The sequence below is a fragment of the Ambystoma mexicanum genome, chromosome 6q (genome assembly GCF_040938575.1).
Source record: "Ambystoma mexicanum isolate Mex_15411 chromosome 6q, UKY_AmexF1_1, whole genome shotgun sequence".
Lineage (NCBI taxonomy): Eukaryota > Metazoa > Chordata > Amphibia > Caudata > Ambystomatidae > Ambystoma > Ambystoma mexicanum.
In genome coordinates, this window is record NC_090937.1 from 926,862,900 (window position 1) to 926,883,222 (window position 20,323).

Genomic DNA, 20,323 nt, shown 5'->3' on the forward strand with positions numbered 1-20,323 from the left:
AGAACTAATTCTGTTCCATCAGGATACATTGTCAGGGTACATTGGATATGTGTAAGACGCCTATACAACAAATGGTGTTTCAAGGTGCCACAAGGCAAAACGGGGGCGGGGGGAGGGAGAAAGATAACAATAATGGTCCTACTAGACATTCAGTTTGTGCAAGTGTAGTAACAAGAAGTATGAGGGAGAGGGGGAGTTCCGTTTTGCATGATTGGGAATTGCTAGGGTGGGAAGGGAAGTGCAGAGCAAGATGAGGGAGTGCAAGTGAAGTGGGGGTGTAAGAGGGCAACAGGGGCTAGGCGAGTGCTAAGGGGAGGCCAGGTGGGCAAGTGCCAAGGATTACATGGGGTAAAGGGGGTGAGGGTCCACAAGCTGAGTGTGAGGAAGGGGGTGGACTGGGCGGGGGCCTTATGCCCTGTAGAACTCAGAGGCAACCAAGCAGCCAGTCACTGCAGCAGACGGCGGCGTTAGCAGGGGAGGTGGAGCGGGAAAAAAGCAGGGTCGGACTGGGACAAGAAATAGGCCCGGACAATGAAAAAAAAGTGCCCCACCCCTCGCCTCACAAAAGTGGCCCACCCCTCGCCTCAAAAAAAGTGGCCCTCAAACCATCATCTGTGAATCGTGTCAATTCACGACTTTACAGAAAATGCTACTTATGGAACGTTCATGAGTTTCCCACATTACATCACAGCTCATAAAATATCGTAACTTTGCATACAAGAATGGATCACGATATGTATCATTAATATCTGTGTGTATAGATCCATATTGTCAAATTACTGTGAATGCAAGCAGACGTCCAAGGCCAAATGATAATATGTTATTGTATAGCACTTACGCTTAAGCTCTTTTTTATAGAACAAATTTGCACACAATATCACCCAACCTGTGTTGGTACTCATTTATCGACCTAAGAAGGATGAAAGGCTGAGATGGCCTTGCTGGGATTTACACCTGCAAATCACACACACATCGCAGTAGCGAGCGCTCAACCCACTGAGCTATCATATCGGATATAGTAAAATGAGCAATTATTATTTGGTGGATACCATTAAACTGGTAACTGAGATTTAACGGCAGACCAGTTAAGTTCATCTGCAGGTCTGGTGCAAATATGGCTGCATTTCGAGCCTGCGTGCATCTACTTTTCAGGCTTCAAATCAGAGGTTGGCAAAATAGGCAAAGCAGCACACTCACAGGACATCCCATACTCTGATCACTCATTACCTCATACATGCAAACAAACATCCTGAACAGCATGCCAGAGATGGGAAAAATAGACACATTACAACAAAGCATTCATTCATTGTGGACAAATGAAGACTAGTCAATGGCCACTTGATGTGCTATTGTCAAATATTTCTCATGTAGTCCGTACGGTGTATTACTACTGTAAGTCATCAGTTATCATTTACATTCGCTAAAATATTATGGAAAATGCATGTTTTTTGCAAACATGTGAGCCGTTTTACGAAGGAATGTTTCTTGCTTGGGCCCATTTATACTGGAGCGTGTTTACTAATCACAAGAGAGAGATACCACATACATGAAGATCTGTTGAACACATGTGCCCTCATTGATGCATTTAGCAACACCTCTGTGCGGCTTGTCGTTTTAGTGTTAAGTGGATGTAAAGACCAGGAAACTGGAGCTCGCCTGTGTAAGCAACAGGAAGGAGAAAGGATGAGAACTCAGGAGCCAATAAATCACACTTTTTATGGGTGACCCACTGACCGCCCACCCCGGTGAGCGAACAAACACCGAAGAAGGCAGAGCTGTCAGGGTGTTGCAAAAAATAACAATGTAGGGCACCTTCGAACACATCCAACCCCGAGTGAAGGATGTAAGGAGGAGTGTCTCCTAATGTTACACTTGGACTAGAGCGCAGGTCCCTTCCCTCCACCCAACAGGCCGCCTTTGTGCTGTGGTGCACATCCACCCCGTCGAACAACAAACATGAATGACCGTTGTGGCCCTTTCAGTGTTGGCCTTTTATGGGACAGGCCGGACAGCCAATGGCCCAAAGCATTTTCTAGAAATGAGTTCACACTCACAGCCTCTGAAAACATATTTTTTTGGCAGGCAAATGTTGCTGCGTGCTTTCCAAGTGCAGCAAAGTCTTTACCTCAAACCACTTTGACGAATCTAGCCCCAGCTGCATTACATGGACTGGTAACAAATCAAATATCATACTTGAAATGCTTACATTTGGAGCACATTTCTTAGCTGTTAAATATGCATGCATGGCAAGCACTTATTGTCATGTGGAAATCAAGAGCTGCACACAATCAAATCAAACAATCAAGAGATCCTCAAACTTAGTCATTGTGAACGGGGACGGGGAGTACCCTCCTCTGGCAGCACATTGTCATCACACAAGCAAGACTGGAATGGTTACTAGTATGATCTCACCTCCTCTCAGCAGGGCCGTCTGCATCTCTCTCCGCTGCCAGTAGCAGCAGGCAGGCAGCCTGTGGCGCGGGCCTGTGGGGTGGTGGTGTTGGGCTGTGGGGTTGATGATGGGTCCCTCACCTCTGTGCCGGCACGCTGGCCTGGGTGGCTGGTTGCTGCTGAGTGCTGCTCTGTGCCCTCCTTGGCTGACTGGGGGCGGTGGCCCACCCCAGACCATCCCTGAACACCGTACATGCACCCAAGCCGCCGGAGGAGAGAGCCAGGAGCACCAGGCACACCAGCGGGATCCTGAGAGCTGCCATTCTCGGGCTCCTAGAGAGAAACGTCCATGACCTTCATGAAGTGGTGAGCAGGGAGAGGTGACTGGCGCTGCCTTCTCTGCCCCCACTGCTCCGAGTTTGGGTCGTGCGCTCTGTACCTGGACCATAAAGGCAGCACCGGGGCAGCGAGGTGATGTCACGAGAGGGGAACGCGCGCCTTTTCAATGAAGCCCCCGCTTCCTCCACCACCCGATCTGCCCAGCTAGAAAGGGACTTCCCTCCTCTCAGAGGAGAGTGTCACCAGTCTGTGCCCAGCGTGTCCTGCGGGGCCAGTGCATGGCAGGAGCCCAAGGGTGGGACCTCCCCAAACTCCCTAAGGTGCCGTGCAGGCAATTTTTCAAATGATATGCCCCCCACGCAATACGTTTCAGCCTGGCTCCAGTGTAATACAAAACACTGGGAGGGAGCAGGCCGGGCTGAGGCAGCTCCGCCCAGCATTGCCGCTCCCTCCCAGTGTTTTGTAACACTGACTGCTGCTGGCGCCAGGGTGTCGCGGCCGGGCCGTGGCAGTTGGTCGCCGGCCCACCGCATTTATCAAAGAAAGGTAACACTTCAGTGTTACCTTTCTCTGCATCTGCGGCGGGCTGGCGGCGGCGGGCGCAGGGCTGCAATTGCAAAGGATCTGTAAGTTGCTTACTTACAGATCCTTTGCAACTTGCATCCATCCGTCCAGCGAGGCCGAGGCCCTGGGGGCTGGTTCCTGAAGTGTGAAGGCTTCACAATGAAGCCCATGCCTGGGCCGAAACCGGCCCACATGGTCTTCAGGAACCGGCCCCCAGGTCTCCAGCCATGATTTTGTATCGGCCACGGGCCGATTGGCCGATGACCCAATCCAACCCTGGAAAGAAGAAGAGAAAAGGGAGGTATTTAGGGAAAGCGAGCTGGATGTAGCAGGGTCCCAGGCCCCGGAAAACCTTATGGATGATGCAGTGGGTCTTGAACTTGATCCTAGCAGCAACCAGGAGCCAGTGGAGGGATTTTAGGGCTGGAGAGATACGGTCCCTGGGCTTTAGACCAAGGATAAGTCTTGCAGTCCTATTTTGGATTAGTTGGAGGGGCGAAGGAAACAGAAAGGAAGATTGAGGAAGTGGCTGTTGCAGTAGTCCAGCCTAGAGAGGACCAGGGCTCTTTAGACATTGCATTTCTGTGGGAAGGTGAACAAAGGGGAGGAAAAGGAGAATGCCTCTGAGTAGGTGCAGCTGATAGTGGGCCTTCTTGGAAAGGTCTGCGATGTGAGGAGAGAGAGGAGTCAAAGATGACAACATGGTTTTTTGCCTCACAAAAGGGTGAGCGGAGGGGAGCAAAAGTGGGTGGCCAGAGGGTTGAAGGGAAGGATGGGGCTGTGGTCCCAATGAGAAGGATCTGTCTAACTGTTATTAAGGCAGAGCTCATTGGCAGCATACCATACTGAATAGCACTCAGACAGTCAGGGATGAGAGAGGAGGAAGAAGAGGCAGTGGAGGGCAGCTTGAAGGAGAGATGCATGTTGTCTGTATAGCACTGGAAGTGAGGAGAGAAGGAGGAGATCAGGTGTGCCTTAGAGGCAAGGTAGATGTCGAAGAGCCACAACAAGAGCATAGAGCCTTGAGGGATGCCGCTTGTGGAGAGTGTGATAGGGGAGAGAAAAGGCCCTGCTGAACCTGGGAAGGTCGGTCGGAGAGGAAAGAGGTCAACCAGTCCAGTGCCAGGCCTGTGATGCCAAGGGTGTCACAGAGCCGATTAGTCAGGGTGGCATAATTGACTGTGTCAAAGGCAGAGGAAAGATCCCAAAGGATAAAAACAGATGGAGATTTGGAATCGAGATTAGAGATCAAGTCTTCACAGGTGTTCAAGAGAGCAATTTCCGTGCCGCTGGCTGCTCTGAAGCCATACTTGTGGTCGTGGAGACAACCAACAGATTCAGTGTGTTGGATCAGTTGGGAGATAACCAGCTTCTCCAGGAGTTTGCCCAGGAAGGGGGTATTGGAGATAGGGTGGTAGTTAGCCATGCAGGAGGGGTCAGCACAGGACTTTTGTGGAGAGGATGCATAAGAGAGAGTTTGAGGGGTAGCGGGAAGGAACCAGTGGCAAAGGAGTGATTAAAGAAATTGGCCAAGGCTGGTGCAAGGGAAGCAATGGTGTCCTTAATAGTTATGGAGGTGCAGTGGAGCACCTGTTTAGAGGAGACTTTGATAGAGAGGACTTGTCTAGAGACCTCATCCGGTGCTATGGGCGAGAATGAGGAGAGTAGGAGGGAAAAGGGGAGGAGGGACCAAGGGAGGCCTGAGAGCTGGTGAGGCAGGAGGGAGTAGTATAGGGGTGAGTTAGGACAGGATGTCCTGAGATTTGGTTGAGAAGTGGGAGGCCAGTGAAGTACAGAGGGTCAGCGATGGCAGGGGAGAAGCGGAGACTGCAGTAGGATTGGTGAGTTCCTTGCAGATTTTAAACAGTTCACCCATGTTGTTAGTGGCCCCAGAGATGCGGGCTTGGATATGGGCCCTCTTCTTCGAGCGGATGGAGAGTCTGTTTTGCCTTTGGAGCAGGCGGCAGGTTGTACCTGAAGCCTGCCACTTCCTCTCAGCATCTCTGCACTTGCATTTCAGAGAGGCTAGGTCGGAGTCATACCAGGTGTTGCGCTTGGAGACGGGCTTCATGCGGATCCTCATGACAGGGACAAGGATGTCCAGGTGTTTGTGATAGAGAGGTTATGATTAGTAAGGGCAGAGTCAGTGTGGCAGTCCGTGGCAGGAGTGGAAGGGGGAATGAAAGTGGTGGCAAAAGCAGCAACTGACACTCACTTCATCGGTTGAATGACAGAGAAGGAGACTGGTAGTGAAGGCAGAGGCTTAGCCAGGGGACCTAAGAGTTCCAGGGGAAAGGACAAGAGAGCATAGTCAGACCAGCAAAAAGGTGTAGTGAGAGGGTTGGAGATGGGGATGTCTGCTGAGATGAGAGCATCCAAGGTGTGTCCAGCGGAGTGCATCGGAATCAATTGATAAATTCCTGAACTAGAGGGTCCCAAAAGTGTTTGAAGTCAACTCGCTCCTCATTTCTATTGAGTGCTTTCAGTAACATGGTCACAGTTTAGGGGAGCAATTAAAAAGGTTTTACTTAAACCTCTCAACTATGCTGGCCCATTTTCACATTATCTTCACTGGAGTGTTTGTAAACACCTCAGGGAACAGACACTACTACTCCAAGTTTCTAGAGGCTTGAATTCTAGCAGATAGGTCAGCCCCACAGCTCCAACAAGGAAGGAGGAAAGTCATACTCTTCCTGGTCAACAAGTTTTCAAGTAGTTGAAAAATAAATCCTGTTCAACGATTTGGGTGGAAACTATTGTTGACCCTGAAAATTAATCATTCGCATGTGCAGCTCTTAATTGGCAATATAAACTCTGTAACTGACAGGAATTCAGTTATTATGGACTCCAGATACTATTCTAATAGGAAAACCTGGCTTTTAGCAAATCTCTAGATTGGGTGATAGGAGAAAACTAAGTGTGGGCCATGAAAAGCTATTTTGGATCACTGAAGTAGGCCTCCGACAAACATGTTGCACAATCTTACTGATTTCCAAGTGGGAGAGTTTAGTGGTCCCTATCTACTTACCCTCCGAAAACAGTGCCCTGGTTTTAGTAGTAACTGATAATATGGGAGTAACTCTGCTGTCAATGGAAACATTTACTATACCACAATAGGCGTTCCCTCTCTTGTGCTATGGGAATCACAATGACAGGCTTCTCACAGATAATTACAAGATGGGGGAAGGCCTGACATAGCAAAGAGGAAACTGAGAGAATTCAAATTTTCAACTTCAAAGAGGTTTGATCAAATTATGTTACACTTTGAGTGAAATTTGATTCAGATGTGTAACTCAAGGATATAATGGGCCGCATTATGACTCTGGCGGTAGCCGTGTGGTAAATACCGGCACGGCTGCTGCCGGGGTCATGAGTTTTCAGGCACCCGGCAATGGGCAATTACCGGGGCATTACAGCCCTGGCAGTCCCGGTAATTGCCCATTGCCGGGCGCCAGAAACAATTACTCCCCACTCAATTGGACTGGGGAGGACAGATGCACCGGCACCATTAATGAATGGTGCCGTGCATCCGTCGAAGTGTCAGAAAAGCACCCGATCGCAGAACTCGTAGTTTGCCAGTCCAGAAACCACGGTACTGGCAAGTTTACCAGTACCGTTCTTTCCGGACCGGCTAACTTGTAATGAGGCCCAATGTATCCATGGGAATGAGAACAACTACTAAGGTTTTGTATATTGATTGCAGATGAATGAATAAACATTCACTGGGCCCAGGGTAAATGCGCATTTTGTTGTTGACAGAAGGGAGAAGTGTTATAGTAAGGCACCACCTCTGACTTCTGTGTAACAGTCACTCTAGCAGTTGGAGTTCTTTGATGGTGACTAGGGCCAATGTGGTCAACAAATATATATAGTCCCGCTGTGGTAAAGTGATTCAAATACAATGTGAAATTAATTAATAAACGGCGTGTATCTGCAGGGATATCCTGCTAGGTATACCCTAAATCAAAAACGTTCACGTATGATTATGTAGCGTAATTACTTAAATTGTGAAGTGGTTTTATTTCTTATTCAGAAAGATAAAAAATGTATAATATAACAACATCTTTAAAGGTGATATAATACATAAAAACATCAGAAGGAAAACAATGATTATATACAATCAGGTCCAGTGAACACAATCAATTCCTTCAAACAATCAATTGATTCAAAATAGAGAAAATGAGTGCAATCAATTAATTCAAGCATTTAATCTCCATATCTAATTAGGAAAAGAATGAATACTCATAAATAACAGAAAATGATCAAGACGGTTCAGTGATGTCTTCCTTGTAGCTCATGAGTAGTTAAAATCTAATCGTATGTCAGTGAGCTAGATGCTGGTTAGTACGATATCAATTTTTACAGATATCAGTAAATAGTTTTTTGTAAGTAGCACAACACACAAATCTGTTGTGAAATCTGTTTAACCTAAACTCATGAGAGAACTTATCCCTCTTATGGACATAGTACTTGAGTGTCCATATGTGGGTCTGCCTACGTGGATCTGAACATCATCACTTCTCCAAAGAATCCCTGTTGTGAGATAGGGATTCAGCTTCACGTTTCGGCGGGGAGCCAATACGTTGGCAGTCAATGCTGCCTTCCTCAGCGCAGGTGAAGCAACATAGGGTGAAGCAGACAAGATGGAGGTATATTAACGTGAATTGTTCTGCCAGGAATACCTAGAAAAATTCACATCTGCCCAATGTTAGACACATCCCCGAGTATGAACTTCCCCTCGTGGTGAGGTGAGGGAGTTCCAAAAGTAGAATCTTCAATTTGTGGATGCTATGCAGACCGAGTCCAGCCTTTCTTTGTGGGTTGTGAGTTCTGTGGTAATGGCACCGTTGGATTTTGATGGTATAAAGTTCCTGAGTACTCAAAGAGCTAAGCTGAGTGAAACGTTGCGGCACTAATTGCCATGCATTGAGGCCAGCCTGTCATTGTAGAGATATTAATTATAGTATGAATGGAAGTACCTTGTCTGATAGGCCAATAGCCGTAGTTCTTTCAGTATGATTCTCAGGTTAAATGTGGTACTGCTACTGAGTACAGACAGCGAGATCCATTGGGGTCCGGAATGGACGCTAGAGGGAAACAAGTTTGTTTCAGTAATATCCTTTTTATGTGGGGGGGGGGAGACTTGCTGCCATATGAGAAAAGCCCAACATTTCAGCATACCTTAGAGACTCAGAGTTGATACTGGGGTGTGAGTGTATTGGTCTTCATGTTGAATGTGGAACTCTTACTGGGTGCATGGGGCGAGATCCATTTTGTCTTGGATATGCACTGGAGGGAAACAGGAGTTTGTTTCAGTAAAATCACTTGTATGTGGGTGCATGTTTGATGACATATAACAATCACCCGTAATGCGGCATACCTTTTAAAATCTCTGTGTTGTGGCTGGCGTCTCAGTGCATCGCTTCGGGTCCGCGCAGTTCGCTGTTGCAACGCAAGTGACTATTTGGATAGGACACGTTGAAAACGGCCCTGCGTCTGATGTGATCATGCATCGAACTTTGTGTACTGGTTATTAAGGCATCACGCAGTAACTGATTTGGACGGGACCCTGATTCTAACAAAAGCACAGAAAAATCTAAACTTCGCACTTAGTTGAAGTCCTCTATAGTCCTATGAGCATGATTTAAGTGTGGTGGCAGGGTATTTCAGCCAGCCGGCTTTTGAGCAGGACTTTTCAAAGTTGGTAAAATGGTTCCTATGATTGAGGAAGAGCAGGACTAAGAATAATGGAGATCACTGGATGTCAACATATACCATCAAAGGTTTGGTGTTGCTCACCATTTTGTTTTATCTGGAAATGTTGCTCATTGCCCATAAACGGTTGGAGGTTGCTTCTTGAAAGCTTCTCAAGGTTCAGATGGCTATTTCAAGACTGTCATTCAGGACAGGAGACCAGCATGGAGGTTGCATTTTCATCAAACAAACATGATTGATTGATTTCCTCACCCAACACCTGGTGGAAGTTAGCACTGATAATATATAGTCATGTTGCAGACTTTTTTGTGGCTGAAATAACTAACTACAAATGAAACCACATTTTCACAACAGGAAGAATGTTTTATTGTAATATTTAAACATCAATGATATTCGAGTTATGCACCTGCAGAGTAAGCGTGTGTGAAAGATCTTCACAGCTGTAACTATCCCTTTTCCGAATGTTACCCCATATCTATAGCATAGCAGAGAAAGGATATACTATAGATTAGAACCCTGGGCTGGTGAATACCCCTTTCCTTTTCGTCAATTTTCGGGCTCTAAAAAATGGTCTACATGGAGTTTCATTATAACCCTCAAATTTGGCCTTTGCTTTTTTGTAGTTCGGGAAGTCGAGCACTAAGAGTGCTTCACCCCCTCTAGTGGACTTCTTTAAAATAACAGTTGCCTACAAATACCATGCTTTTTTCGTTTTGTTTAAATGTATGATTGCTGGGGGTCGCAGTGAAGTCAGAGTGGGACCCTTTTACTTGTCCCTCACTCCTCCCCCATTCTGTGAGCCTGAGTACTCACCTTAGGCTGTGCTCCCTCACTTACCTTCCCTGTGTCCCCTCCATCCTCACTGTGCACTCACTCACCCCTCTCAACTATCCGTCTCTGCTATCCCTCACTCTTCCGTGGTCCTCGCTTGCCTTCCCTGTACTCCTCCGGTCACCCCTCTCTGTGCTCTGTCGCACACTCACACCTGCTAACTCCTCCCTCTGAGGGCGTGTTTCCAACTCCCCTACTATGTCCCTTTACTGACCCTCTGTGTGCCCACTCACTACTCACTGAGTATCCACTCTCTCATCACTTGACTCGCTTCTTTGCTAACTCGCTCCTCTCTGTGCCCACCCACTCCTCACTCTGTATCTACTCTCCCACCACCTCACTCACCTCTTTCTGTGCCCCCTTAATCCCCACTGTCTCTCCTCCCTTCCCTCTCTCTCGCCCTCCCACATCTCATGAGCTCCAGGATCTATGATGAATGAAACAAATGATTTACTATAAATAAGATTTGAAATCCCCCAAAAACAATATAATAGTAAAAAAATATACATTTTTTAATGAACTCTTTTCACTTTAGCCATGAGTTCGAATAGCTTTTTGTCATGTTGTTTTTCATGTTTTTTATAAACTTAAATATTCCACGTGGAATATTTAAGCTCCCCCCCAAAAAAACGAACATTTTAAATATATATATTTTTACATAAGCATTTTGTGTGTTTGCCCGTGGGTTCTATCTAATAGCTTTATAGACCTGCACCTCAGGCCGTACCGGGCGTTATGGTCCCTCATACCTCGTTAAAGGCCCTCGCTTCGCTGGGGCCATTGACTCGGTCTTCAGGGCCCATAACGCCTGGTACGGCCCTCGCTGCAGGTCTATAAAGCTATATTAGGGAGAGTTTAATACCGAGAAACCACCAGCTGCCAAAAAGTATATGACCCCCATTGAGGTAATAATTAGAGCTATTTTTAATGGAATATGAGACACGCACAACAAATGATTGCAAGTACATACAGGAGGGGCGGTGTCAGTAGTGCGCATGTGTGGATTAGTCTACGCTGCAGTCTTCTCCCTAAACTCCTCTCTTTGAAAGAGCACACTTCTTTCCTGAGCGGGAACGTCTCAATAAGCACTCTACTCAGTGGGGTGCTTATCCGTGCACATATTTATAACTGCAAAACACTTTCTAGATAAAAGTAACTGCTGGGAAGTTGACAGCTGGCACTCAAAGACTGACAGCACGGCCCAGATGTGCAAATACTGGGAATTCACAGCACGGCACACGTTCTCACAGCATGGGAAATATCCAGTGACCATGTCAGGCACAAGATGTACCTTGGTGCGAGTGCAGGGGAAACGGCTGCAGTGGAGTGTAGAGGGTAAAATACACAGGCACGACAGTGCCCCCAAAATTGTGTAGATGGTTGTGGGGTGCTCTACAAATCCCAGTGTAACATAACACATATAAGCCAGGGGCGAGCTCCGCGCTAGGTTTTGCCAGCTGTGTGGATTGAGAAATGGAGGCAATGGAAGCCGGCATGCTGCCCCATGTGTACTTCACAGTGCAAGCACCTGTCCTTTGGGATTTATGTCAGCCACTAGCGAGAACATGGTTTGCGCTCCCATGTAGCCAACCCTTCCTAGATGGCCCACAGAAGCATTCCATTGCCATGACATTGTCAGGAATATTCAAACTGCGATGCGTAGTAATGTCGTACTGAGAATCCTCAAGGGTGTTCGATTCAATGTTAGCCAACGTGACGCAGGTGAGGTGACACAAACAGAATTATTCAAGCTCTTCAAGTTCTTATTTACAAAAATCATGTTAAGTGCTGTTTTAAATTCCACAAACACAGCTAATCCAGCGCTCCAGGATCGCACATGTGCCCCAATGAGAGTGCAAGGCCTGAAGCCTACACTGGTCAATAGATACCCTCCCCAAATCGCCGTATGTGCGCGTTTGAGTTTGGCACGTCCAGACCCAAATAAACATTAAAAATAAAGGACATGTACAACGAACGAAGAGTTGTTTTCTTCACTTTATACAATGGATTGTTTAATGCAATTGACATTCACATACTTTTCAAGGTTCAGTGAATCTGGAATATTTTTTACGAGGTCCAGTGCCACCAAAATATCGTGATGTCCATCTGTATGGCTACCAATTGATGTAGCTCTATTTAGATAGCACCCAAGCCCTTCGCTGATAATGCTCAAATATGCAAATGAAATATGTGCGCATAACTCAACATGCATCTTTCTCATCTCAGTATTTACTCATGAATAAGATTTGTCATTCAAAAGAACCCTTTACCAAAAATATATTTTTTAAATACCTTCCCCCATATGTGGGTTATAAAACACATGAACCTCGAATAATCCTGCTGTTTTGTTTCTTCCCTTCTGGACAGCGAACCCTTAGGAGTCCTCCAGCAGAAAGGCCTCCTTGTTCTCAGGAATTATGACCTTGATGTTGCCCTTTGTAGGTATCGTCTGCCTCTCTACTTTCCCCCCCTCAATCTCTGCTGATCTTGGACATTAGAGGAAAAGGACGGCCCCATGAGAAGGGCGTGGGGTGAGGGGGGCTCTCATGCCTCGCAAGTGTAATGCAAACCCCTAAATAAACACACCTGCTGTTTAATGAAATGTTCAGTGCAAGTTTCAACTTCTTCCTGCACTTTTATTTTAAAACTAAATCCATTCCGGACAGTTTCCTTTTAAAATAAAAGTATAGGAACAGTAAAACCTAAAACAAAACAGTAGAGGAGCACGGATCCCAACCGCTCCCGTTCACTTCGACCACTGGGATGCAGGACTGCTCTTTCAAGCATGCAGCAAGCACAGTACAGGGATCAAGTCACCTCTGAGTTGACTGGAGCTGAATTGAATGCCACACACGCTAGGACAATGTCACATGGGGGAAGTGGTGCTCAGGGGTTTGCGTGCTGCTGCTCTCTCAGGAATCCCTGGACACAGTGAGTTAGGATAAACACCGACTCATCTCTTTCCGTCACTAACATGTTGTTGTGGATGTGTTGCCTGGTGGATGGCTGGACCTGGATGTACTGCAGTCTGCACGTGGGCCTTGTCACATGGAGGAAGCGGTGTATAAGGGTTTTTGAGCTGCTGCTCTTTCAAGGTTTCCTGGATGCAGTTAGTAAGGGGGAATGAGGAAGAGGTGCAAACCTCTTTCCTGCTCTGACTTGATATTGGTGGGGAGGTACTGGGGTAAGCTGTCACTACATGGAAGGTTGTGATTCACCCTACGTCCGATGGAGGGCTTTCTGTAACCTGTGCTGCATTACAGGGCCCTCGACATTACATTAACGTATGCAATGCAGTTGTCTCTCTTATTGAAGACGCTGTGGCATGTTAAGTTTGGAGTTTGGATCTTAAAACACACCTCCAGCACGAAGCCAGGGTGTGTTTCGGCCCGTATTCGAGGAGGGCTACCAGGATACCTTTTATAAGATTGCCCATCTTGCTTTGGGCTGACCGCCTGTATGTTTTGGATGTCAGCCTGAAGCTGGAGTGTCAGTCTTGTGGGGCACACTGTGATGTTGGGATTGCTTCAATTGTGTGGGGTGCAGTATCGAGGTGCAAAGTCTGAAGTCTAGCAGTCCGGAACTACTGCTAAAGTAATCCCTTGCTCTCTCTCGAACTCAGCACCTATACGCCTAATCTATTCCAAGTTGTGTCGGGAAGATAGCTCAGGGGCAAAGTGCTCGCCTTGGAAGCGAAACGACACAGCAACACAAGTTCGATCCCTGGGTCCGCGCTTAGAAACCCCTGGGTATTAAGTGTGTTATAAATAATTGGAAGGAAAGCAGGGCACCATCGCTGTATGCCCTGGTGGCTCACTCGAAAGTCCTTCTCGCTATGCCTGGTGACATTTTGCTCTACCCTCACTGGCCACAATGCACCAGTGTCTAAGTCCCAGTGGGCAGCTGGCTGCTGCTAGCTATCAACTGCAGTATCTGTCGCTGCTGCTATAGATAAACTATTCTGCGGTCTGCATGTGTGGGCAATACGTGGTGCAACTGCTGCATGCACTCTGGATTACTCAGCCAGCACTCTTGTTTATATGTGATACTGTGATCTGGGTCAGCATTGTATGTCACACATGCTATTTCAAACCACCTTCCTTAATATTAGTGGGATTTCACTGGTATCATGGCGCTTGCACCCTCCTACTATGAGGTATGGATGGGAAAGTGTGCAACTGTTTACTTGGGCTGCAGTCTGCATTTACATTAGGTTTGTGTCACAACCACCTGCTACTGAAATTCACACTGTGCCAGATCCGATGTGCAGGGGGTGTCTGGATTCCAGCATACTTGACTTGCTCGTGCTATCTTGCAATTTGGTATTTGCACTTCTGGTATACACTGTTCGTTGCTGCACTCCATAGTGGAAGAGACCAGTGAACGGGGGATTACAGAGTGCTGCTTTTCCCACTATGTGCCCAATGCTCCTCTATTTCAATACCCATGCCATCAAAGGTACGCGAGGTTGTCTGTGCATGTGCTGGTTGAGCGTGATGGCACATCATGGGGCTCCTGTCTGGTTTTCAATATGCCTGCATTGGGCCTTGGATTCCCTACCCCATGAACCTGCGCTACATGATCTTCCTGGTTCCTGTTGATCTCTCCTGTGTACAGTCCTCAGGCTCTTGACAGAAATATAGGAGTGACCATTGGGCACTGTGTCTGAATTAGCCAATGGGCTTCCATTAGTGGTCTGTCCATGTACCTCCAAGCTCCTACCTGTCTGTAAACTGCTTGCTGTACACTATGTGCTTTTCCAACTTTGGTAATTTGTTACAGAAATACGATCTTAAAGGGCCATACGATTGGACAATGGGCCCTGCATTTTGTGTGAGATACTGTGTTTAAGATGATGTGACTGGGGTGTGTTGGTTTAGGTGGGGAAAGGGCTGCAGCTCGTCTCCTCTCATATGTGGCCCTGACCTTGAAAATAGAAGCTATAGGACAACGGGTGGGTGTCGGATGTTGGACTGCAAGTGGCATTGCTGCAGACTACTCCCCTATGTGTTTCCTCCAGACGAGGTGCACTGGTTTCTGCTTTGTTAGCTTGTGGTGTAACCCCTGCCCTGCAGAAGACAATCACCCTTCCAGGACCTCTTGATGGTGGCTCTGTTTCTGTGCTAACCTGTGGCCATGTTGTTCTTCTACTGCCTGAGGTCATGTGACTGCAATTCTGTAGCGGCTTTGCCACTCCACAAAGTAGAAGCCTTGCAATCAGAGGCAATTTCAGACAGAAAAGATTGAGTTTTGCAACTATGGATTTTATTGTGTAGGGGTGTATCTGGTTTTGCTAACAAATCATGCTCAATGTCGGAGGAGACCTTGCCCTACACTGGCTGTACACTGCAGATGCCTGCTGGAGCATCTGCTAACCCGTTCTTTCCTTCTGATTCCCATGTGGCGGGGCTCCCGGAGAAAACAATGGGCTTTCCATGCGTCTGTACCAGCTTAGGGGCATCTAATTGTTATTTTTTAACAGGTGGAATGGTGGCTTCACCAAGGACGTATCGTGGAGTGTCCTCCATACCCATACATATTGACTTGAACCTTGCAGGCATTTGTCACTAGCACATAAGAGAGGGGTGGTACCTCTGCCTTTGTCTCAGTTGTCATTTGGGCATCCCTATCCAGTGCTTCCATGGCGGTCTGTGGTAACCTGGACCGGTTGGATAAGCATGGAGCGGGACACTTTATAGCTAATATGCTGTGCAGCAGGACCATGCACCACAGCCCATTCTGTTGATTCTGCATGAACGCCGTATTCATACCTAGTAAGCCATCTTGGCATCATGATGACGTCTTCCCTCGTGAATGTCACTGACCATGGGTCTCTTTCAGATGCCGTCTCATTTCTAGGGCTCTTTTCCTCCCTTCCTTCTTTGTTTCCCGGGGGTCTCCTACTTGCGCTGGAGAGCTTTAGTGTGATGTGTTTTCTGCTTTCTTTGTCTTACCTGATTGCTTAGTGATGTCATGAATGTTGTAGGTATGGAATGCTGTGTATGTGTGGCCTGCAGAATGTTCTTGGAAGGACAGTTGGAGAGAGGATGATGGAGAGAGAGAGAGAGAGAGAGAGAGAGAGAGAGAGAGAGAGAGAGAGAGAGACAGACAGAGAGTGTATTCTGGTGGATGCCTCTTACCTATTTGTGTGCCTTGTGGTAATTACCCTGGGATTTGCTATACTGATCCGGAAACTGGCAAATAAACACACTTTCCTTTTCTACACCTGGCTCATGGTCATCTTGTGAAGGACACCGCACAACACCTTGCAATGCTGGAAGGGAGTAAACATTTTTTTTGAAATTGTAAAAAATAAATGTGTGACGATTAACAGCTGGGGAAGCTTGTCGGAAGCAGCCAAATGTGCAGTCTGTGGTGTGTCTTGATCAGTGATTCGGGGTAGTTGCAAGCTTCTTCCCTCATGACTCTTGTGACTCTCGGCGTGGCAAGGCAAGGCGAGTTGGGGCATCACAAGTAGCATGGGGCGTCACAAGTTTCGCGCCTTGAAACACTTGTGTATAGGCGCGTTATAAATGCCATATCATAATCATATCATATCCTATCATATCATGGTGACAGCTGCATTCAGCTCGCCTTTGCCGCTGTCTACATACTGTGCTGGGCTCTGAGCGGTGACTAATGGGCACCACCTTTAGTGGTCCTGTGGAGTGCAAGGCATGCCTCCCCTATCTGAGTGTGGAGGTGCGGCTCCGTGCCTGGGTGGTTGCACAGCCAAGGGCACAGCTTTCATCCACAAGTGCAATTAACTGGCGGTAAGGTGCGGTCGGTGCTCAGTGACTGCAGGGCTCCTTTTCAGTGAGACCCTTGTTATATGTGTGTCACTTAATATGCATGTGTATGTACTGGCAGGGTTCTGGAGCGCCCTTGCACGCCAGAACCATTGAGCGGCTGAGTTGTTGGTATTCGAGTGGCTGCCATCCTCCGGGGCTCTTACAAATAAACCACACGTTTAATCTCAAGTACTTTGCCTGTCATACTTTATAACAATTGGCAACAAGACATACTAGAGAGCCCCCGGGGATGTTCCAGTGGTGCCGTATTCCGTGTGTGACTGTGAGAGCCGCAGGCAGCGGAGAGCCACACGGGCAATTCAAAACGCAACACGCCGTAAACTGAAGGTGTCAAAAGAGAAATTATATCGTGCCTCCTAATGTAATAAATATATGTATATTGGCCTACGCCAAGCTGCTCGTAAGTCACTTGCGAAGGAATCCATGTTGCAAGGTCCTGACCTTAGAATCAATGTAAGCCGCCATTTTAGGTCAATCCGCCATTTTAGGTTTGCTTTGTAAAGTCACCCTGTGAGTTAAAATGGTGGACAATGTCATTCCAAAATACAACATGGCCGTCTTGACCTCTGTACGTAGCTAATATGTAACTTGCCTGCAGGTTGCCACTTGCTGAGGTCGTGAACTGAGACCTTGTCCTTTGTTGACCAGTGTGTAAAGGATTACTCGTGCAATGAAACTAATCCACGAGTATACAATAAAAACAATGTATTCAAATACTGAACGTAGAACACTTGTTTAGCTACGTTGTATTAATGTTTAAGAAGACCTACATGGAAAATCCCAGAATACACAGTTGCTGTGTAGGCTTGTTGATGTACGTATTAAAAGCAAACCAGTTATATGCGGATGTGCGAGACTTGGCATGAACCCCAGATTGTGATGTATTAGTGGAATATTAACCCGAAGTGGGGCTGGACATCGTTCTCATAAAAAAGAATAAAGAGCCAATGCATTCCAATGTACAGCGTCTCTCACTGAACACACTGAACTAGACTGGAGTTTGTTGTGTTGCACTGAGGGCTGATAGCTATCTGATTTTTGCTCTGTTTGTAGTAACTGGATTCAGTATAAAATAAAGGACTTTGTATGTTCCTTTGTAACCCGTGTTCGGTGTATTTCCTTTTGGGGTACTCAGCCTCGATATTTTGATTTTGTTTTCACAGTTGGCGCCTGAATAGGGACCCTCAAGATTGATGCCGGATTGTTGAAGGTTGACTCAGGCTATCGGACCGGGATCGGATGGTGTGACAAAAAGGGGCCCCACTGAATGAGACACAACACCTCAGCAGCGCTGCATGACCCGATCCCTGGACGATTAGCTTGTGGTCCGAGACGCGGCATCTTGACGAAGGTCCACTTATCGAGGCGGGCAGATTTGCCGAAATCACCATACACGAGGTAAGATTAGTTAGGTAAGATTCTTTGTAATCCGATTGGACCTCCTTAGGTTTGTTCAGGTGAGTCGTGACCCGACTCTTAATTCAACCCTGATAATTTGAATTTGGCGCATTGTATCTGCAGACACAATTATTGACCAGGTAACACCAATAATTTGATATGCCTGGGAATTTGTCTACCTGCTTCAGGGCGTTGTTCCGCAGCGATAGACAATCTTTGGAATTTAGCCATCCCGCACCACAGGAGGGGTCGCCGGCATGTACTATGTACTGTAAGCATGGCATTGGAAGTATAGTATTTAATGACATTTGGCACAGACAAACCAGACATGCCTCCGAACTTTAGTGGCCAATCAATGGTAGTTTTGAAATCCCTCGTATTGGGTATTTAGAGTCAATTCTATTAAAGAAAAAGGCTAGACCTGCAGCATTTGATGTTTTGCAGAATTGGAAAAAAGAAGCGTTGCAACAACTTAAAAGTAGAGAAAAACACTCGCGCCGTCATAAGACGAACGCCGAAAAAGCATTATTGTATGACCAAGATAAACATTCTGAATCGACTAGGAATATGGATTGGGCTTTCTCACTTGGAATTCAAAAAATATATCCTTCCAAAGACCTCCATGCTTCCGATGAATTTATAGATAAATTGTTAAATGAACGAAGGCCTGGTGCCTCTGTGCCACCTCCGTATGTTCCTCTTCCTGCTGCTTTGCCTCTTCCTCCTGTTATTCCTGCTCTACCTGCTGTTGTTCCCGTTGTTCCTGCTCCTCCTAATGTTCCCCTTCTTACAGCTCCTCCACCTCTTCTTATCGCACCAGTTACAGTACCTCCATTGAATTTGCCTGCTCCCTCTCTTCCAAGTGGTCCTGAGCCGCTTGTAGTCGATCGAGGTGCAGGGTCAAAGGTTATCACTCGCAATACTGTACCACCAGGGAAGAAAGGTGATTTGATTGCATGGGCTAAGTGTTGTATGGAGAAGGATGATCAAGCTAATGTTTTTGCCACACTTTTGTAATATGAATAATTTTCCTGAGAAAAATGTTTTTATTGAAGGTTTAGGGATTCATTTGCGTGTAATGTGGGGGAAAATTAAATAATACAGATCTCCCGCAAGGGTTAAGGGATCTAAATACTTTAGCGTTTTTTAGAGACACTGTGGAGAAAGTAAATGAGCATGTCGAGAGGTTATTTGGGTATATAAAGGAGTTAGAAAAGTTGCAGAATGAGGATGACGAGGAGGAAAGTATGTATGTACGTACAGAAACGGTTCCTTCCTTGTCTTAAATCGATATCTGAGGAAGCACAAATTTGTACGAAGGACGCGCTTAAATGGATTTCGGATATGTCGATAACTCCAGTTGAAGTATATGACACATATAGTCAGTACACACCAGAAATGCAGAGGAAAGTGATACAGGTACTGATAGAGTACCTACAGGATGATTGTGTAAAAAGAAAGATTAGTTGTCCCGCAGAGTTATTGAGTATTTACAAGAGAGCCTTTTCACTTGAAACTTCTTCGACTGCTTTATCGCTCGATTTAGCTCTGTTGCTTAGTAACCGTTCGGAGTCACCTATTCTCAGTTGCCTATGAGAGAGGTTCCTCCGACATTTGTCCCAAAGGTTGAGATTGTGGCCGATGTTGTACGAAATATAGTCGCTGTGGACATTCCTGCACATTATGTATCAAAGTTCGTTCATGTCCCGTTCTCAAGGCAGGAAGTGAATAGTATTTGGCAATCTATTCCTGATATTAGGAAAAATCCGACAGGATTCTATAAAGATATAGAATCCGTCTTGCAATCCTCAGTGTTCACCTTATTGATTTGTTATTCCCTGTACTCCTGCCCGTAGATTTGTGGAAACAAGTTAGAACTATAGACGACGTGCCAGGGTTGGGAGATACATGGATGACTATAATTAGACTTGATGGAGAAAGGCCAGCTGGTGAAAGACCGCCTAAGGTGATATTAACTTTGCCTGATAGAATCATTGCAAAATTGAAAACCATAATTCCAGAGAAAAGAATTATTTGGGACAAACTTACGGCCTGTGTCCAAGGAAAGTCTGAGGGTGCTACCGAGTTCTTTAATCGGTTCGAACAGGTATTCTCGGATTTCAGTGGACAAGACCTAGGCACAGAGTCTGGGAAAAGATTATTTGAGGACAAATTTGTGCATGGATTGCTGCCTGACATCCAGTCACAAATTATGTCTTCTGAGAGCGCTTGGACGGCGAAATCGCAATCAGAAGTACTTCACATGGCTCAGT